General features: G+C 44.1%; 1 long non-coding RNA gene across 2 annotated transcripts; it reads right to left on the bottom strand.

Moving 5' to 3' along the window:
* Positions 1-5,358: 5,358 nt before the first annotated feature.
* On the bottom strand, positions 5,359-23,641 carry LOC130684969 (uncharacterized). 2 transcript variants are annotated; one of them, XR_008999423.1, is made up of 5 exons: positions 23,538-23,641; positions 21,883-22,077; positions 17,542-17,634; positions 15,016-15,113; positions 5,359-5,514 (listed from the first exon to the last, which is right to left on the bottom strand). It is a non-coding gene; the product is annotated as an uncharacterized LOC130684969 (long non-coding RNA). The 2 variants fall into 2 exon arrangements; XR_008999424.1 differs by lacking the exons at positions 5,359-5,514; positions 15,016-15,113; positions 17,542-17,634 and adding an exon at positions 20,009-20,628.
* Between the last annotated feature and the right edge of the window lie 885 nt (positions 23,642-24,526).

The following is a 24,526-nucleotide window of genomic DNA, read 5'->3' as shown; positions in this document are numbered from 1 at the left end:
TCATGGATTATTTCATGGATCACAGCAGTTTTTAGCCTAAGACCTTAGCTGCACCTCATCTCAGGATGTTGGTATAGATCATTGCAGAAAAACATGATCAGCAGTGCTTTCTAGAGTGACTTGAGTCTGGGGATTGAAACAAACATCTCTCTTTCTGGTTGGGATTATTTTGGTTATGATGCTATTGGAAACAGATGTTATGCTGTTATTCTGTGCTAATGAACCCCTGACCCTCGTGGGATGGAAGGGGCTCAGAATAACCAATGTGCCACCCAGGAGGCAGCTGGTCTCCCTGAGGAATGGTGCTCTATGGGGAACGTGGTGCTGAGTTCCTTTGCTGGCAAGTTGGGTGTTCGTTGGCAACAGTGCTAAACTGAACCTCAGTTTGTGGAGCCCATGCCATTTGTGGAGCCCATACAGCACCCTCTCCCTTTGACTGTGGTCACGTCCCTCACGTGTCCATTGTGCCAGCACCACAGTGCCCATCACCAGGGATGGCTGAGGTCGGATAGCCAAGTCATTCTGTCTGCTTGGTAGTTCGGTGTCTCCACTGTGGATATTCTCTGCTGGGCATTAGCATACGATACCTCACACTTCATGCCACTCCCACGTCCACCCACTGTCTCTGATCAGTCCAATCTTGCTCTTTCCAGACCTCTGTACATAGTCTAACATCAGACTACTTTTCCTTTCATGCACAGTAGATGACCATGTGCACTGCCCAAAGTTCTGCCAGTTGAAAGGACTTTCTCTTGCTCCTGTTTTCAAGGCCACTCCTTGTAACACACCTACTGTTCGCTTTGAACTTGAGCTTGCATATCAAACCAACCAGCCTATAAATGCAGTGTGTGCTTTGTCCCCCTCTGCCAAGCGTTATCAGGTATCCTCCTATGTGGTCCTTTGCAAGCTGAGGGTGGAGCGCTGGTGCAAGAATTACCGCAGTTGATATGAGGGGCTGGGCTAACTGCTCATGCAACTGGCTTGTGCCCTCAAGTCCTTATTGTTCTCAGTCCCAGCTATACCACTGTCTACCTATGATGGAGTACTGCTTCCTGACCCTACAACTTCGTGGGTGGAAATACTCTCAGTTCATGATGGGCTGTTCTGCCCTCATATGCGTCCTGTGTTCGGGTATCACATCTCTACCAGGGCCCCATATCACATCAGGGGGTGGTTTTTAAAGACAGGTGATTCTCCCTTGCAGATGGTGCGGCCTTGCAAAAGAACCCCAGGGGACTCTGTGTCCCGGCTGTAGTTCTTCCACTGTGCTTGCCCTAAGCTCCTCATAACACCCTTTGCCAACACCTGCATCGCTGATATTAAGTGGCAAGACTACTTACAGATTGGCCAGGACCTGCTGCACAGCCCTTTCCTGCTCTGGGCCCCACTCAGAGGTACAATCTGTGGTAATAGAAGAAACCTCATTTAAAATGGAGTTGAGGAGCCCTGTAGGGGGCGCTCTCATGCATGAACCAATCCTTGCATCCTGCCTAGGGGGCAAGAAGGAAGAGAAAAATATCTTGACTAGGAAGGACATTTTTACAGAGGAATTTTATCTTCTGTTTCTAAGGAGAAAAAAGCAAGACCCCTCCCTCCTTCGGCAGTAACACAGTAACCACCACTTGCAGCCAATGAGAAACCACCACAACCTCAAACTTTTTTTCTTCTCTAATGAACTTTTGTTCCAAACAACCCACCCTAATTTTCTCCTAAGACTTAATAAAATAAAAACTGACCTTCCCTCTCTCTCTCTGGACTTGCCTCTGGTTGGCCATGATTTGCTTGTCCTGAATGGCAATTTCTTTGCTCTTCCTGAAAAAAAAGTCATTTTGCTGGTAAAATAACAGGCCATTTTATTTTTAAGGTTGACAAAGCATTCATGCCCCTTGGTGGATGAGCTGGAGAAGGATTTCCAGATTTGGAATATGCTGCCCCCAGAACCAGAGAGGCCTGTCAGATATGTTGCTTCCTTCACTGTGGTGGGAGGTACAAGATGCAGTGTCTTGTTTTATCCTGGGGGTGAGATTTCTCCTGATCATGGGGCCCCTAAAAATATTGCTGTTGTCACAGTCTCCTGAATCTTCATGAGGTTTATCTCCCATCCCCTGAGTCATGTGGGTTTTACTAAAGCCTCCAACATAAGGCTATTTCTTGCTCGCATGGCCTGATTAGCATAATATCATCAATAAATAATGGGTCCAATGTGAGGTCCTTCATGATGCTCAGATGGTCCAGATCCCTTTGGACTCTGTCCTGACAGACTGCAGGGGAGGTAAAATTGTAAATATATGTCGTTTTTCCCCCACACAGATGCAAATGGTTTCTAATCCCCATCTCTGAAGGCAACGGGAAGAAGGCATTCTCCAAATCAAGGCTACATACTATGAACCCGAGGCCATGTCAGTCGGTAACAGATAAGCAAACTAGCTGGAACTGGGACTAATGTTTGGTTGAGCTTGCAGTAGTTCATTGTCATCCTGCAGGGACCAGCTATTGAATTGAATGGAGATACTAGGGAACCACTACTGCGCATCCTTTAGACTCTTCAGGGTGATACTAGTATCAGTAATTCCCCCCACCATGTGGTGCTGTTTCGTATTTATTATCTTGGCTTGGGGTGGGCAGCTTCAGAGGCTTCCATTTGGCCTTCCCCACTCTGACAGCTCTTACCCCACAAGCCCAAGACCCAGGGATCCAACTAACAAGCATGTCAGCCCTAATGAAGTTCAGGGACTGGGCACATCTGCAGAGCCAGTGGGACACACCGTAAGCCAGATCTTGGCCAGGACTTTATTACCTGGCCCCCACGTGCCCCACGAGTTAGACCAGGGGCCGTGATGCTCTGGTTCTCTAGGAATCATGCCAGCTTGCACTGTGTCCAATAGTCCTCAGAACACCTGGGAGTTCCTTTTCCCTAGTGAACAGTTGGCTGGGGATCCCTTCGGGAAGGACGTAGGGAATCCTTATGCAGTCAAAGTGGTGTCTCCTAACCAGCATGCAATACATAAGCCCCCCGCCTAACCGATGGAGGCCTTTGTCTACCTCGACTCTGGCTGGCTCCTCCCTTGGAGGCTCTTCAAATAAAACTGCGCCTCAGCTTCACTATTGTGTCTCTGCCTTTCAGTTCTTTGTCGCAGCAGGAACAAGGACCGAGAACGAACTCAGGCCAGAACAATGCCAGTGGTGACAACAGGCCCACCAGAGAGGCCAGGTGGATGCTGTGGTGTTGCTGGGTTTTTTCTCCTGGGGACCTTGCTGAGTCTGAAAACTGACTCAGGCTCAGAAGATGGGCAAGAGATCATGAGATTTTATGGGGCTGCTGCCCTGACACTCTTTGTTCTCCATCCTTAACTTATTTTAATGGTCCAAGTTAAGAAACACCCTTGTCCGTTGAGTGTCGATTTTGCCTTCTAGGGACACTGTGTTTTAAAAATAACCTCCCCAGCCCTGTGGATCAGGCCACTCTGATCCTGTTGCAGATGATGAGAACTGCATCCGCCTGGCCTCTCTGGTGGGCCTGTCGTAGCCACTGGCATTGTTCTGGCCTGAGTTCGTTCTCCTCGGTCCTTGTTCCCGCTGCGACAAAGAATTGAAAGGCAGAGACACAATAGTGAAGCTGAGGGACAGTTTTATTTGAAGACCCTCCAAGGAAGGATCCGGCCAGAGTCGAGGTAGACAAAGGCCTCCATCGGTTAGGCAGGAGGCTTATGCATTGCATGCTGGTTAGGAGACACCGCTGTGACTGACAAGGTGGGGGGTGTATGATGTACAGGTCTTTCCGTACAGTCGTCCCTCTCAGTGAGCGTGGCCTGTGCCTGTGCTGTGGTGTGATTCTGGTCATTCTTGGTTCCATCCATTGGGATCTCTTTGGGGAGGAAGTTATCTCCCTGCAAAGCCTTTGTTTTCTCCACCTGGGACCCCCTCCCTGGGCTGACTTCGGGCGGCTTTTTCTTTGCACCTTATCTGAATGGCTTCTTTGAGCCTTGTCATCCCCTTTGCTGGCTGCTCATCTATCTTGCCACCTAACATTCCGAACAGTATTGCTGAGCCACATTCTCTCCCCCACCTCTCCCGCCGACAGCTCTGGTTTACAGACAAGAGCCTCAGTTGATATTTTGGTAACGCTGGGGTCCTCGCTGGCTCATTTCCTCTGTGAATTTTGTGTTCCCCCGGCCTTGTCCTGGAGCAGCGTCATCTGGGGAGTGGCCCCGCTTTGGGACGCCCTCTCTCGGACGCTCACCTTCCTGAGCTTTTTCATTTCTCCCTCCATTGCCTGTGGGGGCAGCCCTGGCATCTCAGCTTCCGCTCATGTTGGGCCATCATTTTCTCCATCCTTCTGGGAGCCATTTGAACAGGGAGGCCGGATTACCTCCTGGAATTCTTGCCGGGGTGTTGAACCTTATATCCCTGGACAGGGTTCCCCAAACCATAAGCTGCTCCCTGTCCTGTCTCGTGTTTCGTCCGCCTCCATCCAACACATTCAGCATCCAGTCCCTCATGGACTCCTCCGACTTTGCTGGTACACGCTGGTTAGGACTTGCAGCTCATTTGAGGTCGACACCTTGTTTCAAATAGAAACAAGAGGCCCCCAAATGGGGTCACTCTTGCTACAAAAACCAAGACTTAATATCTAACCTAACTGTAGTTTCAGCCTCTCCCAGGAACATAAGCTTTAACCGGTCCATCTGGACTTACCTGGTCAGCCCTGGTGAGGAAATTGGCCTGAAAGACCCCCGACACACACCCTTTCCCCCAAAGGAAGGTGACCTTGCCTGAAACAATTTATTCTTTGCTGGAATAACTCCACTGCCCCACCTCTTTCTTCCTATTAAGAAGTCTTCCATTTGTACAGCTCCTCTGATGAGCTCTTTTCTGTCTGCTAAGATGGGATGCTGCCTGGTTCATAAATCACTAAATAAAGCCAATCATATCTTAAAATTGACTCAGTTGAGTTTCGATTAACACCTTTCTTTCATGGTCAGGCCCAGCACATCCCAGGTGGGTCATGAGGGGAGTTGGTGGGGTGAGGTCTCTGCAGTGTCTTCATGCAAGGTGGGGGTGGGCCTGGGGGGTGAGAAAGTAATGTGAGCTCTTACTAGAGGGGTGGGCTAGTTGGACAGGCTCAGAGAGTTTAGACAAATCCAGGAGTTAAAACTGGGGGGAGGTCATCCACCCACATGTCCCATCCCAAGCTCCAGGGTCCCATTTCCCTCCAGACATTTCCATTCTCTTTGTGTCTTTTTACAGTGGCACATTTTTTTTATTGAGATATAATTGACATATAAAATATTAGTTTCAGATATGCAGCATAATGGCTCAATGTATGTAGATATTGCAAAATGATCACAGTAAATCTAGTTAAGATCCACCCATCCATAGTAGATTTTCAAAATATTTTAGGTGGTACGAAGGCAAAAATCCAAGGCCCATCCCTCTGTTGTCGGGCAGCTGCATCTGGGGAGGTCTCTGTGCACCAGGTGAAACCTCATGCTGGATGGGGGAGGGTTCTTGACTCTGAACAAGAAAGAATTCTCGAACAGGTTGGATGAGTGTAGGTAAGGAGGAATTCATTAAAGCGAGAGTTGTAGCAAATGGCAGCAGCCATGCAGGCAGCAGAGAGCAAGGAAGAGCACAGGTAGGAAAGGGGAGCTCACCGAATTCCTGCTCCGCGTAGGACAGATCCCTTGCCACCTCCTGAAGCCAGAGTCACCCGGCATCCGATGTCTGCTTGAATCTGCATGGCGTGGGATCTAAGCCCTTACCACCCCAGGATTTGGGAGAGCCACAGACCTCTGAATGGCATGAGATGATGTTCTGAGAACTTCCCAAAGCAAAGAAAGGAGATTTTTGGGCAGGCTACTAAAGAGCGGGATCATATAGCCGCAGTCTCTCCTGGGTCACCCAGGCGACGGGAACTTGCAAGCCCAAATCAGAGATCTTAGTAGCTCTTCTCTACTTGTCTGAAGTAGGACAGAGAAAGTAAAGACTTGTGCTTAAGTCTAGAAAATTGAATGAAATTGAAAGTAACTAAGATGCTTGCCACTGGAAGAGGTCAGAGCCAAAATGCAAGCTGAGCAGCGAGAAGTCTTTATTTAAGGCCAAGTACATATCCTCAAAGAAAGGGGAGTGAGGGCAGCCTCAGACAGGAAGCATGCTTAAAGGCTTTTAAGGATTCTGTCTTTTAAGGATTTCAAGGATGGGGCAAAGGGCCATGCGGCATAGGCTTGATATGTGGTTTCCTGATGTCTGTCTCCAGTGAGAGACATTATGTCACTACCCATAGTCAGTCCTCTAGATATTCTGTCAAGATAAACTTTACATAAGGAATTTCTTGATCCTGTTCTTCTCCAAGATAGTGCTTACCCTCAAGCAGTGGGGACATATTATTTAGGACTGCTTGCCCTGCCTTAAGATAGGGTAGGCTATTGGCTGATTACCATAAAGTATGTTAGGAATCCTGTCTCCTAACTCCTTGGTTTTTTGAAATGGAATCTTAGCCTTAAGAATGGAATCCCTCCTGTTCTTACTATACTGTTTGTATCTCGGTATTTTTCATCATAGGCAGGAAAATTAAACAAGATGGTTGTCCCATGTTCCTGCCTGACATCAATTCCAAGGCCGATTTGTTGTTTTGGAAGAAGGTAGGGACAGTCATAGTGTTTTAGACTAAGTTTCATAAGCACATTAAAAACTAAGATTAAGAACTATGGGAATAGAAATAAATTATGTGAATCCCAAACAGTAGAGAGAAGTGGATTTAAAAAAAACAAAATACGAGGAGGGGGGCGGAAGATGGCGGCGTGAGTAGAGCAGCGGAAATCTCCTCCCAAAACAACATATATCTATGAAAATATAACAAAGACAACCCTTCCTAGAATAAAGACCAGAGGACACAGGACAATATCCAGACCACATCCACACCTGAGAGAACCCAGCGCCTCGCGAAGGGGGTAAGATACAAGCCCCGGCCCCGCGGGAGCCGAGCGCCCCTCCCCCCAGCTCCCGGCGGGAGAAGAGCAGGCAGAGCGGGAGGGAGACGGAGCCCAGGACTGCCCAACACCCAGCCCCAGCCATCCGGGCCAGAGTGTAGGGCCCTCGATACTGGGAAAACAGGGCAGCAAGAACAGTGAGCAGGCACTGGAGGCTGGGCGACAGAGGACATAAGAAAAGCGCGCGACCATTTTTTTTTTTTTTTTGCTTTTTTGCTGCTTTGTTTTGGCGAGCGCTGTTTGGAAGTCTTAAAGGGACAGGGACCCCAATATTAGGGAAACAGGGCAGAAAGACCGGTGAGCAGAGGCCTGAGGCTGACACCGGAGAATAAAGAAAAACGAACGACCACCTTTTTTTTTTTTTTTAAATAAAAAATTTTTTTTTTTTTTTAATTAAAAAAATTTTTTTTCTTGTTTTTTTTTGTGGTCGTTGTTTTGTTTTGGCGGGTGCTTTTTGGAAGTCTTAAAGGGGCAGGGCGGGCCACTTAATCCAGAGGTAGGGAATCCGGGACCTCTGGGCACCCTAACCCCTGGGCTGCAGGGAGCAGGGAGGCCCCTTACGGAGATAAATAGCCTCCCAGCAGCTCCTGCTCCAACGCGACTCCACCATTTTGGAGTAGCTGCCCGAGCCAGGCCACGCCCACAGCAACAGCGGAGATTAACTCCATAGCAGCCGGGCAGGAAGCAGAAACCCTGTCTGCGCGCAGCTGCGCAGCACAAGCCACTAGAGGCCGCTGTTCTCCCAGGAGAGGAGGGCCACAAACCAACAAGAAAGGAAGTCCTTCCAGCCGTCACTCGTCCCAGTTCTGCAGACTATTCCTATCACCATGAAAAGGCAAAGCTACAGGCAGACAGAGATCACAGAGACAACACCAGAGAAGGAGACAGACCTAACCAGTCTTCCTGACAAAGAATTCAAAATAAGAATCATAAACATGCTGACAGAGATGCAGAGAAATACGCAAGAAAAATGGGATGAAGTCCGGAAAGAGATCACAGATGCCAGAAAGGAGATCGCAGAAATGAAACAAACTCTGGAAGGGTTTATAAGCAGAATGGATAGAATGCAAGAGGCCATTGATGGAATTGAAATCAGAGAACAGGAACGCATGGAAGCTGACATAGAGAGAGACAAAAGGATCTCCAGGAATGAAACAATATTAAGAGAACTGTGTGACCAATCTAAAAGGAGCAATATCCGTATTATAGGGGTCCCAGAAGAAGAAGAGAGAGGCAAAGAGATGGAAAGTATCTTAGAAGAAATAATTGCTGAAAACTGGGGGAGGAAGTAATCAAACAGACCACGGAAATACACAGAACCCCCAACAGAAAGGATCCAAGAAGGGCAACACCAAGACACATAATAATTAAAATGGCAAAGATCAAGGACAAGGAAAGAGTGTTAAAGGCAGCTAGAGAGAAAAAGGTCACCTATAAAGGGAAACCCATCAGGCTAACGTCAGATTTCTCAACAGAAACCCTACAGGCCAGAAGAGAATGGCATGATATATTTAATACAATGAAACAGAAGGGCCTTGAACCAAGGATACTGTATCCAGCACGACTATCATTCAAATATGACGGTGGGATTAAACAATTCCCAGACAAACAAAAGCTGAGGGAATTTGCTTTCCACAAACCACCTCTACAGAACATCTTACAGGGACTGCTCTAGATGGGAGCACTCCTAGAAAGAGCACAGCACAAAACACCCAACATATGAAGAATCGAGGAGGAGGAACAAGAAGGGAGAGAAGAAAAGAATCTCCAGACAGTGTATATAACAGCTCAATAAGCGAGCTAAGTTAGGCAGTAAGATACTAAAGAGGCTAACCTTGAACCTTTGGTAACCACGAATTTAAAGTCTGCAATGGCAATAAGTACATATCTTTCAATAGTCACCCTAAATGTTAATGGGTTGAATGCACCAATCAAAAGACACAGAGTAACAGAATGGATAAAAAAGCAAGACCCATCTATATGCTGCTTACAAGAAACTCACCTCAAACCCAAAGACATGTACAGACTAAAAGTCAAGGGATGGAAAAACATATTTCAAGCAAACAACAGTGAGAAGAAAGCAGGGGTTGCAGTACTAATATCAGACAAAATAGACTTCAAAACAAAGAAAGTAACAAGAGATAAAGAAGGACACTACATAATGATAAAGGGCTCAGTCAAACAAGAGGATATAACCATTCTAAATATATATGCACCCAACACAGGAGCACCAGCATATGTGAAACAAATACTAACAGAACTAAAGGGGGATATAGACTGCAATGCATTCATTCTAGGAGACTTCAACACACCACTCACCCCAAAGGATAGATCCACTGGGCAGAAAATAAGTAAGGACACGGAAGCACTGAACAACACAGTAGAGCAGATGGACCTAATAGACATCTATAGAACTCTACATCCAAAAGCAGCGGGATATACATTCTTCTCAAGTGCACATGGAACATTCTCCAGAATAGACCACATACTAGGCCACAAAAAGAGCCTCAGAAAATTCCAAAAGATTGAAATCCTACCAACCAACTTTTCAGACCACAAAGGCATAAAACTAGAAATAAACTGTACAAAGAAAGCAAAGAGGCTCACGAACACATGGAGGCTTAACAACACGCTCCTAAATAATCAATGGATCAATGACCAAATCAAAATGGAGATCCAGCAATATATGGAAACAAATGACAACAACAACACTAAGCCCCAACTTCTGTGGGACACAGCAAAAGCAGTCTTAAGAGGAAAGTATATAGCAATCCAAGCATATTTAAAAAAGGAAGAGCAATCCCAAATGAATGGTCTAATGTCACAATTATCGAAATTGGAAAAAGAAGAACAGATGAGGCCTAAGGTCAGCAGAAGGAGGGACATAATAAAGATCAGAGAAGAAATAAATAAAATTGAGAAGAATAAAACAATAGCAAAAATCAATGAAACCAAGAGCTGGTTCTTCGAGAATATAAACAAAATAGATAAGCCTCTAGCCAGACTTATTAAGAAGAAAAGAGAGTCAACACAAATCAACAGTATCAGAAACGAGAAAGGAAAAATCACGACGGACCCCACGGAAATGCAAAGAATTATTGGAGAATACTATGAAAACCTATATGCTAACAAGCTGGGAAACCTAGGAGAAATGGACAACTTCCTAGAAAAATATAACCTTCCAAGATTGACCCAGGAAGAAACAGAAAATCTAAACAGACCAATTACCAGCAATGAAATTGAAGAGGTAATCAAAAAACTACCAAAGAACAAAACCCCCGGGCCAGATGGATTTACCTCAGAATTTTATCAGACATACAGGGAAGACATAATACCCATTCTCCTTAAAGTCTTCCAAAAAATAGAGGAGGAGGGGATACTCCCAAACTCATTCTATGAAGCTAACATCACCCTAATACCAAAACCAGGCAAAGATCCCACCAAAAAAGAAAACTACAGACCAATATCCCTGATGAACGTAGATGCAAAAATACTCAACAAAATATTAGCAAACCGAATTCAAAAATACATCAAAAGGATCATACACCATGACCAAGTGGGATTCATTCCAGGGATGCAAGGATGGTACAACATTCGAAAGTCCATCAACATCATCCACCACATCAACAAAAAGAAAGACAAAAACCACATGATCATCTCCATAGATGCTGAAAAAGCATTTGACAAAGTTCAACATCCATTCATGTTAAAAACTCTCAGCAAAATGGGAATAGAGGGCAAGTACCTCAACATAATAAAGGCCATCTATGATAAACCCACAGCCAACATTATATTGAACAGCGAGAAGCTGAAAGCATTTCCTCTGAGATCGGGAACTAGACAGGGATGCCCACTCTCTCCACTGTTATTTAACATAGTACTGGAGGTCCTAGCCACGGCAATCAGACAAAATAAAGAAATACAAGGAATCCAGATTGGTAAAGAAGAAGTTAAACTGTCACTATTTGCAGATGACATGATACTGTACATAAAAAACCCTAAAGACTCCACCCCAAAACTACTAGAACTGATATCGGAATACAGCAAAGTTGCAGGATACAAAATCAATACACAGAAATCTGTGGCTTTCCTATATACTAACAATGAACCAACAGAGAGAGAAATCAGGAAAACAACTCCATTCACAATTGCATCAAAAAAAATAAAATACCTAGGAATAAACCTAACCAAAGAAGTGAAAGACTTATACTCTGAAAACTACAAGTCACTCTTAAGAGAAATTAAAGGGGACACTAACAGATGGAAACTCATCCCATGCTCGTGGCTAGGAAGAATTAATATCGTCAAAATGGCCATCCTGCCCAAAGCAATATACAGATTTGATGCAATCCCTATGAAACTACCAGCAACATTCTTCAATGAACTGGAACAAATAATTCAAAAATTCATATGGAAACACCAAAGACCCCGAATAGCCAAAGCAATCCTGAGAAAGAAGAATAAAGTAGGGGGGATCTCACTCCCCAACTTCAAGCTCTACTATAAAGCCATAGTAATCAAGACAATTTGGTACTGGCACAAGAGCAGAGCCACAGACCAATGGAACAGACTAGAGAATCCAGACATTAACCCAGACATATATGGTCAATTAATATTTGATAAAGGAGCCATGGACATACAATGGCGAAATGACAGTCTCTTCAACAGGTGGTGCTGGCAAAACTGGACAGCTACATGTAGGAGAATGAAACTGGACCATTGTCTAACCCCATATACAAAAGTAAACTCAAAATGGATCAAAGACCTGAATGTAAGTCATGAAACCATTAAACTCCTGGAAGAAAACATAGGCGAAAACCTCTTAGACATAAACATGAGTGACCTCTTCTTGAACATATCTCCCCGGGCAAGGAAAACAACAGCAAAAATGAGTAAGTGGGACTATATTAAGCTGAAAAGCTTCTGTACAGCAAAAGACACCATCAATAGAACAAGAAGGATCCCTACAGTATGGGAGAATATATTTGAAAATGACACATCCGATAAAGGCTTGACGTCCAGAATATATAAGGAGCTCTCACGCCTCAACAAACAAAAAACAAATAACCCAATTAAAAAATGGGCAGAGGAACTGAACAGACAGTTCTCCAAAAAAGAAATACAGATGGCCAACAGACACATGAAAAGATGCTCCACATCGCTAATTATCAGAGAAATGCAAATTAAAACTACAATGAGGTATCACCTCACACCAGTAAGGATGGCTGCCATCCAAAAGACAAACAACAACAAATGTTGGCGAGGCTGTGGAGAAAGGGGAACCCTCCTACACTGCTGGTGGGAATGTAAGTTAGTTCAACCATTGTGGAAAGCAGTATGGAGGTACATCAAAATGCTCAAAACAGACTTACCATTTGACCCAGGAATTCCACTCCTAGGAATTTACCCTAAGAATGCAGCAATCAAGTTTGAGAAAGACAGATGCACCCCTATGTTTATTGCAGCACTATTTACAATAGCCAAGAATTGGAAGCAACCTAAATGTCCATCAATAGATGAATGGATAAAGAAGATGTGGTACATATACACAATGGAATACTACTCAGCTATAAGAAAAGGGCAAATCCAATCATTTGCAGCAACATGGATGGAGCTGGAGGGTATTATGCTCAGTGAAACAAGCCAAGCGGAGAAAGAGAAATACCAAATGATTTCACTTATCTGTGGAATATAAGAACAAAGGAACAAAACAGCAGCAGAATCACAGAACTCAAGAATGGACTAACAGGTACCAAAGGGAAAGGGACTGGGGAGGATGGGTGGGTAGGGAGGGATAAGGGGGGGAGAAGTAGGGGGGTATTAAGATTAACATGCATGGGGGGGTAGGAGAAAAGGGAGGGCTGTACAACACAGAGAAGGCAAGTAGTGATTCTACAACATTTTGCTATGCTGATGGACAGTGACTGTAAAGGGGTTTATAGGGGAGACCTGGTATAGGGGAGAGCCTAGTAAACATAATATTCGTCATGTAAGTGTAGATTAGTGATAGCAAAAAAAAAAAAAAAAAAAAAAAAAAGGGCAGTTCCTGTGTGGTAACCTCCAACGAGTTCTACACAAGGGTATAAAGGGCATATAAAAGTGTAGGCAAAGGGTCTGTTTGTGTTTATACAGAGGATCAAAGCCTAATTGGGCTACCCTGAAAATGAACTAAGATATGATATGAAAAAGAACTTCCAACATCTGCACCCTCTGGAAGACTCATGCCAGAAGATGATCATCAAAAAACCCCAACAAAGATCCACGCACTGCTACAGCTGTAGATGCACTCATCCCACCAGTTCCTGGACTTGCCATGGGAATGAGGAAGGAGATATCTAAGCTGGCCTGTGCATACAGTAAAACAACAAAATTGGACTGGATCTATACTGTTGGAACTCAACCAAGAATTTGGAGAAGTGCAAATTGTAGCGCTCCAAAGTCTTACAACTACAAACTATTTATTGTTAAAAGAACATATGGCATGTGAACAGTCCCCAGGAATGGGTTGTTTTAATTTGTCTGATTTCTCTCAGACTGTTCAAGTTCATTTGGACAATATCCACCATATCATAGATAAGTTTTCACAAATGCCTAAGGTGCCTAACTGGTTTTCTTGGTTTCACTGCAGATGGCTGGTAATTACAGATATGCTTTGGTTATGTAACTATACTCCTATTATGTTAATGTGTGTGTGCAATTTAAGTAGTAGCTTAAAACCTATACATGCTGAAGTTACTCTACAAGAAGATATATCAAAGAAATAATCAATCTTCCCATGTTTTCTTCCGCCTGCTACTTCTATAGCTTTTCTTCTTCCTTCCTAATTACAACCCTTAAATAGAATTCGTGCCTCATATCAAATCTACCGAGTATCATAATTCTTCCAAGTGGTAAAGATACCTCAAGACAAATGCTGGGCATAGAAGCCACAGGGCATAAATATGCAAAGAAGTAAAAAGCTAACTTTTTCAAAAAATAAGGCTTCTCTCTCACTTACCAACTTCACATTTCCCTGTATGGCCCCGGAAGATGACTGGTTAGCCAGAGACGGGTAAGATTCCTCAAGGGAGGAACAACCTAAGACAGGCACAGTCGCAGGGGGGCCATCAGGTGAGAAATTGGGGATCAACAGAGGTGAGGCTTAGAACCTCACCCCCCCTGTTCTGAGAGAAATCTGCATACGTGGATGTTTTATTGCCCTGGTCTAGCTTGGATTAACACATAGTCTACAGGCACACACCTGATCATCTACATGTGCTCTCTTACAACACTAAACTATGTTTTCTACCTTTATCTTGTATCTACCTACCACTTCAGCATTTTATTAAAAATAATAATAATAAAGAGAGAAATGTGGTATCCACATATAAATCAAGTATAAAAACCAAATGAGTATTCATATTTGAACCGACTGTTTATAGTTCATAATGCATGAGCAAAACCGAAAGTTTCTGTGATGACTGCCCTTGTACTGTTCACTATGTAACTTATTCATTATGTAAGAATTTGTTCTACATGTAAAAACTTGTTTGTTATGCCTCAGAAGATTGGAGCTTGGGGTGGAATAATGATTGTGCATTGAGCATTGACTCCCCTATACAGAATTTTATTGTCGTTAACAACCATTTGATCAATAAATATGAGAGATGCCCTCACAAAACAAAAAAAAAAAAAAAAAAAAGGACAGACTTCCAATGGTAAAATAAATTAGTAACTGGGATGTAATGTATAGCATAAGGAATATAGTCAAGATATTGTAACAGCCTGGTAGGGTGATAGCTGGAACCTAGAATTATGTATATAAATGTTCTACCACTGTGTTGTACACTTGAAACTCATGTAATGTAATACTGTGTGTCAACTACCCTTCAATAAAAAATAATTATTTAAAAAAAAAAAAAAAACAAAAAAAACAAAATACAAAGCTCAGTCCATTCCCAAAATGTCAGTGATTAGCCTCATAATTTCTTCTTTGTTTTGTAATTTCAGTTTGCTAAATATATGCAATACTTGGTGTTGTACTTACATTTAGAAATGTTCAGAAGCACATTTGGTTGATTTAAATTCCTCAACAGCTGCAGTAGGTTTATGGTGATTGCATTTGCATTCTCTCTGGACGTAAGCCTGTATACATGTGTGAAATAGAAAGAGCCGGTTCAACTTTCCTTTACAGAGTTTGTTATGTGACTTGCCCGAACAGCCTGAAATCCCACAGGAACTGATAACTACAGGTGCTCTCAAGGGCCATTTCCAGATCAAAGACTGAAACAAGCACATGTATTTATCTCTAAATTTGCAGCAATGGGACAGGCTGCTTAATAATGGGGAATGTCATTCCAATTTAAGCTCTCAACAGAGTCTATTCAAACTATTACTTTTTAAATTCTACAGTGACAGAACTATTTGATTTGAGAAGACAAATTGTCTTCTCAGATCATTACCCTTAATCCTTCATTCACCATGTTTGTTTTTGTTCATGGCTCCTACACAAAGATGTGTATGTAAATGAGGAAGCCTCACTTAGCATTTCAAAAGCTGATTAAGTTGGACCCCCAAAGTTCCTAGGGTTATTTTATTCCTACCTGTTCAATTTATGAAGCTGAGATTTACCTTGAAGGAGAGAAAGGTACCTATGGATCCTGCAGCGCCACCTCCTTTGACATGGGAGCTTTTCTGTAGAGCAAGCCTGGCTGGATCGTCCCTTCCTCTCTAACTACACTTGAGACCCAGTGATTATCTGGCACAATGCTGGGTGCGTTAGGGAGAGGGTAGTGAGTCATAAATACAAGGAACTGTTCTCAAGACATTTACTACCTAATTGTGGAAGTAACATGAAAACTCAAATATTAGTACAAACTTAGATATTCCAAAACATAAGACCTCAAAAGGAGTGAGGGCATTCAATAGGCCAAAGAAGTTAGGAAAGAATGCCCATAGAATCGTAACTTATCATAGAATCATAAAGTGTAAGAGACCTTAGAAACAACCCAGTTCAAATCTACTTGATCACCACTCTCAGCAAAGACTTCTTTATAAAGGAGGCATTTGATTACCTCCAGTGAAAGAGAACTCACACAAAGCCAATTTCACTTTCAAATTATCTCTGATTTTTAGGAAATTCTAATTGAGGAAACTCAAACTACCTTGAATGCCTACCTACTGGTAATGCTTATACCTTCTGGAAAGAGAAATATAAGATTAAATCTACTCCGTCTTTCCTCAGTAGCCTTTGATTCAGTGCACTAGAATCTTCATTTGCTCACCTGAACAGTCCCCATTCCTTTGGACTAAAATCACAGAGCGGTATTGATGCAAATACCTGGATTTCTATTTTCTGCCAGTTCCCATGCCTGCCATGATCTCATTTAAGCATTGCAATGACTTCCTAAGTCATTCTTACTATCCTTACTATGTGGATGTGAATCTTGGAGCCTCAGGTAAGTTTAATTCTCAATACCACTATCTAAGTTGCTCCCTTCTGGATGAATTTGTTTGTCAGTATGTCTTGAAAGTAGTTGGGAATTGAACACCAGGTAGTGTTTTTTTGAAAAGGGTAGTGGAGTGGACAAGATGTTTTGGAGAATGAACATTTGGAAAAATGAAAACCTATTAGGAAATTGTGACAATAATCAAAGGTGATGAGGTTGGGATGGTTGTGATGAGTAGCACAACATCAAGTTGATGCCCAGTGGTCGGTTTGGTGGCCAAGGGAGGGCAGGTAGGAGCAGAGATGGATTAACTTAAGGAGTCCTCAAGTATTTATCAAGGACAAGTGCACCAGAGCCTCTGCTGGGTGGAAATGGATAGTGAACAAAACAGTTATGTCCCTCCCTTCATGGCACTTATAGTCTGGTCTGGGAGAGGAACATAAAACTCATCAGCATAGAAACAAGTATATAATTACAAACACTGATAAGTATTGAGAAGGAATAGAATGGGGGCCTAAGAAAGTGGTCAAGGACAGGTGTGGATGGGAGAGTGCGCTCTTGACACTTAGGGTTGGCTGGCCCTTATGATGGGTGAGAAGCCCATCTCCTTGTCCAAAGTGATATTTTCCAAGTTCAAGTTTGACCACCTGCCCAACCACACTGCCAGCTGCCCCCTGGACTGAGAGAGAATCTGAAGTTTTGGATCATGCCAGCTACGAAGTGCCCTCTAGTGTAAAGGGAAAGAAGGTCAAGCCTGATTTGGGGAAGACAGAATTTAAGTGGGGATTTGTTTTGGAGATGCATGGCCCAGTCCTTTTCTTGGGCCACAGGGAGCCCCCAGGGAACTATGCTGACAGACTGTGGTAACATCAGAGTGAGCACCCCCTTTGTGCCCCAGAATGCACCCCTGCATCTCGGCCAATAAAACAGATAATGAGCCAGGAACGGTTCAGCTGCTCTAAATGTTTTACTCATGCAGTCTTCATAAAAGCCATATGAAAAAGTACTGGTAGAACCTTACTCTACAGGTATGGAAACTGAGGCACAGAGGTTAAGTGACTTGTCACTTAAGGTTACCCAGCTTGTAAGTGACGCAGAAAAGAATCACAGTCTGTGTTACTCACCAAGCGGCCCTGGCAGATCTTGGTCCCAGTGTGGATTCCGGATGCTTTAGATGTGCTGGGCTGAACTTTTCTTTGCAAAGTTTTCCCTGGGAACTGATAAAGAAACCCAAAAGAGGGGATCAGTTAGGCTACTTATTGCTAGGATGGTGCAATAGGCAAACCTCAAACTCTCAGGGGCTTAGCACAGCAAACTTCATTTCTAGCTCAAACAACGTCCCCCATGGGTTGGCAGGGGCTCCCCCCAGGCAGAACCAAGGGAGGAACCAAGCCTGCTCCCCCTATGGCACTGCCCCCCCCAGCACCGGCCTCTGAGTCTGTTGAGTTGAGGAAAGAAGAGGATGCGGAGGCACACTGACTTTCAATTTGTTCACCCCAGAAGTGCCGCACCAAATGCACTTGCCCTGAACCAGTTGGTCCCTTTTCCCCTGCCCCAGGATTTCTGGACCGCCTTCTGCGCCACGGTTCAACAGGCATCAGGGAGAAAGGGGAAAGTCGGGAAGAGGGCCACCCCACAGGCCAGGGAGAAGTCGCTCCAATTTGGGTATGAGGAAGGAAAAAATCATCTTTGATTTTTTTATAAACAGGTGATAAGAGCTCGCCTCTGTGATTAAGATGTGCAAGACTGTAATGCCCACCTTATGAGAAGACTTTTCCCTTGCTGGCTTTGCTGACGCTTTGCTGAAGCCAGCTGCCATGTTGTGAGTTGCGTGTTTCTGGAGAGGGCCATGTGGCAAGGAAATGAGGGCAGCCTTCAGCCTGCAGCCAGCAAGAAACTGAGGCTCTCAGGCCCGCAATCCCCAGGGGTCTGAATCCTACCCATACTCACATGAACTTGGAGTGGATCCTGCCCCAACTGAGCTCTCGGATGAGAATTTGGCCTTGGCCAACACCTTGATTGCACAGGACTCAGCTAAGCCATTCTGGGACTCTTGACTCAAAGAAACCATAAGATAATAAATATATATATATTTTTAAGCTGCTAACCATATGGTAGTATTGTTATGCAGCAATAGATACAAATATACTGGTATTGGCAAAAGTGTAAGTTGGGAGTGCATCAGTTTCCTAGGGCTGCTAGAACAAAGTACCACAAACTGGGTGGCTGGAAACAACAGAAATATTTTCTCTCACAGTTCTAGAGGCTAGAAGTCCAAGGTCAAGGTGGCGGCAGGGCCATGATCTCTCCAAGGCCTCAAGGAGAGAATTCATCCTCGCTTTCCCCAGCTTCTGGTATCGCCAGGTGCCCCTTGACCTGTGGTAGCCTTACTCCAATCTACCTCTTCTCTTCTTACATGGGCTCCAGTCATACGTCATGGATCAGGGGCTCACTTTGCTCTATGGGGCTTCATCTTAACTAATTGCACCTTTAGTAAGCCTGTTTTCAAATAAGTCCATTCTGAGATGCTGGGGTTTAGGACTTCAACCTATTTTTTGGGGGGAACAAAATTCAAACCAATAACAGGAAGAAAGAATATTTGACAAAGTATTGTCTGGAAAACCACCACCCTCTTCATGGGACAGTTTGACACACCTAAGTGGTCTGCACCTTCAGCGCAAGGACTAGTGTCTGAGGGTCAGGATCTCAGAACTGCCCCTGCCCTGGGTATCACACCCGGAATGCCTGAACTGAGGTCTGATCTCAGGTGCCGCGAGAATCATCACCCTGAGGACGACGTGGCTGTATGGCTGTGCGGCCTGCCCCATGGAAGGGGATGGGCAAGTGACCCCATCCAAGTCCCTGCAGTTGAAGACACCCTCATTTCATTGTCTGGTGCTGTATTTCCAGCCCTGTCCTGGTTCGTTAAAAGGCCACTTTCTCTGCTTAACAGATACTAGAACTGCCCACGAACTGTGGTACTTTTTCAACTGTAGGCAGATGCTGTCACCTTGTGGTGGAATGTTTCCTTGGCAGGGTGATTATGTAATTTATTGCTCAGAATAGGACACTTGCAAAAGTGAAAAGGGGCACTTTTAGTCATATTGGGAGAGCAGGTGTAAACCAGGAGGTCCCAGGCAAACCAGGACATATGGAATGTGAGGGGACAGAAGGACATGCAGGGGTTTCCAGATTGTCTCCCACTCTTTGGGATTTATTCCCAGTGTGATGCTTCCTGTATGTTGCCGCCCATAATCACCCCACACAAGATTAATAATATGTGAGTTTGAGATCCTCTGACACAAAGTAAAAAGAAGTCCCAGCTATGCCTATTAAAAGGAAAAAAGAGAGATCTCTTTCTACATTGCCTGTGGGCACAACATGGCCCAAGCACATTTAAAGTTTTGTTCTGACTTAAAAGATATATTTTAAGTCAACAAAGGAACAAAAAGTCAGCAAAAGCCTCAAGTGTGAGTGCAGTGTGTGTATGTGTGTGTGTGTTAGGTGGTGGTACTTTCAAAATTTATATATTCCTCAGAAATATAAAAATAAATTTTGTTTTATAATTACATTTTATTCTGGGTACTGACTTCTGCTGACAGCAGGGATGGGGTGATATTGGGATGATTAGTGGCAACTTAACCTCTTTTTTTTTTCAGAACTCCTGTAGATAAAGCAGTCAGTTCAAAGCTCAAATTCCAAACAGCTTGCAGGGGTCCCTTCTGCCCCTTCCCAGGATGGTGTCTGGGTGCGGTGATGTTGCTCAAATATCCCTGGTCCTTCCGAGCCTCCACTGTGCTGTCCATGGGCACCGTAGTGGCATCCGCCGCCCACACCCTGGTCCTGGCCATGGCCTCTGGTGACAAGAGGGTCACACTCAGGGCTTTCTTATTTAGAACATAGGTCTCTCCTTGTCTTGCAGCTATCCACATCTTCATGGAGGCCAGAAAACTCCAGATTTCTCTCCAATGTGCAGTGGTGTGTGGTTCCTCAGCAGCTGCCCTTAGCACCCATCTTGGTCATTACTACATCCCCTCTCTTGGATCATGTTGTACCTGGCATCCCACCAGTGAGGGGTTTCTCTGCAAGGCCTGTAGTTTGCTCACGCTCTGCCCAGCTGGTGCAGAAGTTCTCTGCTTCTCCGAATCTACACGGCTGGTCATTTTATCCACACACCGTAGCCCGGCCACACCTTTTGTCAGTGTTCCATCCTGGGGTGAGGAAGGGGTTCAGAACATTTCTGGTGGCCCTTTGCCCTCACTTCTCATGCACCCAGCTCTACCTCTCAGCACCAGAAAGAACTTTCCCTTCCTAGGTGTCGGGGGCTTCACTACCATCTTACTCCATGTTCCTCTCTGATCAGTTGTTTGCTGTGATGAATGAGTTCTCGAAGCTCTGACCATGTGAAACTCCTCCAGTTTGATTTTGTTTGCTTATATTTTACTTTCTCAACATAGCCTGGAAAACCAAATAGTAGCACCTCTGTTCTTGATGGGTCTTCACTCTCCATGAAGCTATGGATGCCACTAATTCAAGGGCTAACTGAAGTCTGTGTATTACCAGGTATAACTTCTCAAAAAGTATTATCCTATTACAGTGAAAATTGTACCTTTGATAAATAATCAGTAAAAGAAGAACAGTTTTTGCTAGCAATTTAGAAAACAGATTGCTCTGTTCAAATGAATTACAGATGGATTAATTAATTGAACTGAAGAAAAATCAAAACATTTTTAAAACTAGCAGAAAATAGAAATGAGTACCATATCTCTAAAGGAGGAATTTCCTAAGCCTTAAAGTCATGGAAGAAATAAAAAAGGAAAAGAGAAATTCAAATACTTAAAAAAAATCTACCACTTTCCCAACACTATATAAATAAATGAAAAGGAAACCAAAAGATTTGGAGAATATTTCCAGCACATAGAAGAATCAAGGGATATTATATGTGTTATAGAACAGAAACCATCCTTGCTTCATTGCAGTATAGACTGATGACCTTTAGAAAGCAATTTGTCCATATAACCTAAGAATCTCACTATTTGATTATCCTAAGGAAATTTTAAAACACAAGTTATACATGCTTTTTATAACCTCTTCATACTGCACTGTGATGACTGGTTTACACGTCTGACTCTCCAGCGGGCAATGCAACATCACGTTCTTTTCACCTCTGAGTTTAAGTCCAGATTGTGGTATACAGTAGGTGGCAAATAAACGTTGCAGAATAACTGTTTTTGTTGCATTTTTATCATATTAAAAAATGGGAAGAACCTTAATTTTCAACAATAGGGGGATCATCAACTAAAATATAGTGCAGTCACTTGATGGGGATACAGTCAATTAAAATAATAACTATTACGTGTTACAAGACATGAAAAAATCTTGTCATTGTAGTATGAATCTTAATGACTACATATTCAGTCATGCTAAAAATGTCACTTTCTTTAATTTTCTATTGTATGACTTACTTTCTTTTTCAAGCCCCCGTTATACTGGTATGCCCCTGACAGTCTCCATTAGGTAGATTCTGGGGAATCGCAGGCAATTTGGTCCGGTTGCCACCCCCTCCTCCCATCTGCTCGCTGTCCCCGGGAGTTGAACCTGGTACCGTGTGCGCTTGCTGGCATCCATCAGGATGTCCATGGCCTTGTCTCTTCTTTGGTCTGTTGGGGAGAAAAATTTTCCTCTAGCTTTCAACATTCTTCTAGTTGGTCTAAGAATCAAATTGACATGAGACAGATTAACAGGAGAAAAACCCCAGTGTTTAATTACATGTACACCGAGGCCCAACAATGAGATTGAGACTGAAAGAAATGATGAAGGCAGGCAGCTTTTATACATTTTAGACAGAAAGACAATCGATCTGTGAGGAATGACAGGACAAAGAAAACATGCTTGGGAGCATCAGTTAGTAAGGAATTACAGAGAGCATTTGGGCTGGGATAGTAAATTAGCAAAAGGGTAGCAAGATTTGCTTATGTGACAAGTCTCTGAATTCCTGTCCGGTGACAAGGGTGTCTCTCTGCCTCCTGATGCAGGGAGGGACCTTCCACATGGGAGGTTTATTCCCTGGTTTTGTGGTGGCAGTGGACAGGGGAGGCCAGAGAATCCCTTTTGTACTGGCTGTTTCTCCAGTGACTTTAATTCAAAAGAATCAGTATGCCAGAGGGGCACATTTTGGGGTGGCCTGCCCCTGGCCCCAGCAGATCACTGATGCATGCAGGACATGCGGTGTCCTGTGGTCCCTAATGCGGTTCTTCAGGGCAGCCTCTGCCTCGGACACTCCCAGTCTGTATCATCAAATGACCCCAGGCCTGCGGGGAGCTCTGGGGGCTGTTAGGTCCTCACATCTGCACTGGCCACGCAGCCATCTCTGCTCCCACACGGGGGGACCCTGCCCCACTTGTTCCTATGCCAGGCTCCTTTCAGGAAGCTGGTTTGGGTCTCATCCACATGGTCCTGGGGGAGGGGGTGGCGGGCAGGCCAAGTCACACACATCTCCCCATTTTCCTCCCAGTTCTCGGCAGGCCTGCCCCAACCCTGGATATTTTATCAAGTCTCTGAGGTGAGGAAAACTGGTTCTGCTGTTTACTTACTTCCAAATGCTTTTGTCTTCTGCCCAGACCTCATCTTTTGAAAACTGGAATCCAATATTTGGTTATTTTATTATTTGGTTTCTGCTCTAACAACCCCCCAGAGACAGCCTAGGAAGAGCTAAGATATAAAATGCAATAGCACAAACCACAACAAATTTAAACTCATTGATTCATGTGTCAAAATGTTTGACTTAATACATTATTTAATACTCTATTATAAATAATTATTTAATGCTCTATTTTATACATCTATTAATAGCCCACTACAAAATTTTAAAACAAGCAAACTCCCAAAATCGCATGTATGCCTTCATAAGAACTGTGCAAACATTTTCTGCGCATAGGTACAGACACCATGAGGGAACAGGGAAAATACTAAGCTAATGGTGCGTTGCTGGGTGACTTTTCTTTAAAATGTTTTCCTCAAATTAGTTATATATAAATGTCAGCCATGTTGTTCGTGGGGAAAACAAACTAATTCATTTTGCCTCTAGTAAGACAGAGCCTTCCCAGTCCCTGTTTCCCACCTGGTCTCCCGTTGTTCCCGGCTGTGGCCTCTTCATTTCAGTGAAGCCAGTCTCCTGACCCAACTGGCTGCTCAGGCCAGCTTCTATCCCTTTGCTTAACCCAGAGGATCTCAAACTTTAGCTATATCAGAATCACCTGGAAGGCTTGTTAAAACAGATTGCTGGGCCCCACCCCTGGTGTTTCTGAGCCGGTGGGGTGGGGCCTGAGAATCCGCATTTTTTTAACAGGTTCCCAGGTGGTTGTGATGTTGCTGGTCTAGGGCCCACTGAGAACCACTGGCTTAGCCATACCTCCCACCTGAAACGTCTCTTCATTGTAACTGCTCCCTCCCTCCCTTCCTCAAATACTTAGTGAGAACCTAGCATGTGTAATAGGCCTGAAGCACCCCTCAAGGAGTCCTTTGGCTAGAACCACTCGATTCATCCATATATTTCACCTACCTTTTCTCAACAAATTCTCAGAGCTCTGATTATTTACTCTGTATCACTGTGTCTTGCCAGTGGGTTTCAGCCCTGGGCAAATTCACTATGGATTCAATGTGACCAAGGAAATTGACAGAAAAACGTTCTTGGGGTGAAAGGGTTATATCCAACTTTATTTCCAGGTGGCAGGTCAGTCACTAGAATCCCATCCACTCAGAGCGAGTCTGCATGCAGCAAGTCAGTCGGTCTCTGCCTCTGGGCCCCTCTGCCGGCACAGCCGTCCCCTGGGCCTCTGTCCTTGGCACTGCCACCACTCCAGCCTCTGCTCTGCTCTCCTGCAGCCGTGACACCATGTCGTGCGCAGAGCACTGGGCAGAGTTCTTTATATCGCATGCATTGCCCACAGGTGTGCAGTGAGCTAGTCAACCAGGGCCAGGTGAGAATCCTGGCCACAGGAACTCTCATTTTATCCACACACTGCTACCATTTAAATAATCCAACCAGGACATCAAAGTAATGCTATGTTATTTTGAGTTTATTACTGCATACATTTGTAATTGCTTCAT

Source organism: Manis pentadactyla, chromosome 9 (assembly GCF_030020395.1).
Source record: "Manis pentadactyla isolate mManPen7 chromosome 9, mManPen7.hap1, whole genome shotgun sequence".
NCBI classification, from domain to species: domain Eukaryota; kingdom Metazoa; phylum Chordata; class Mammalia; order Pholidota; family Manidae; genus Manis; species Manis pentadactyla.
Note: the sequence above shows the minus strand (reverse complement) of the source record. Positions and strands in the feature narration are given on the sequence as shown.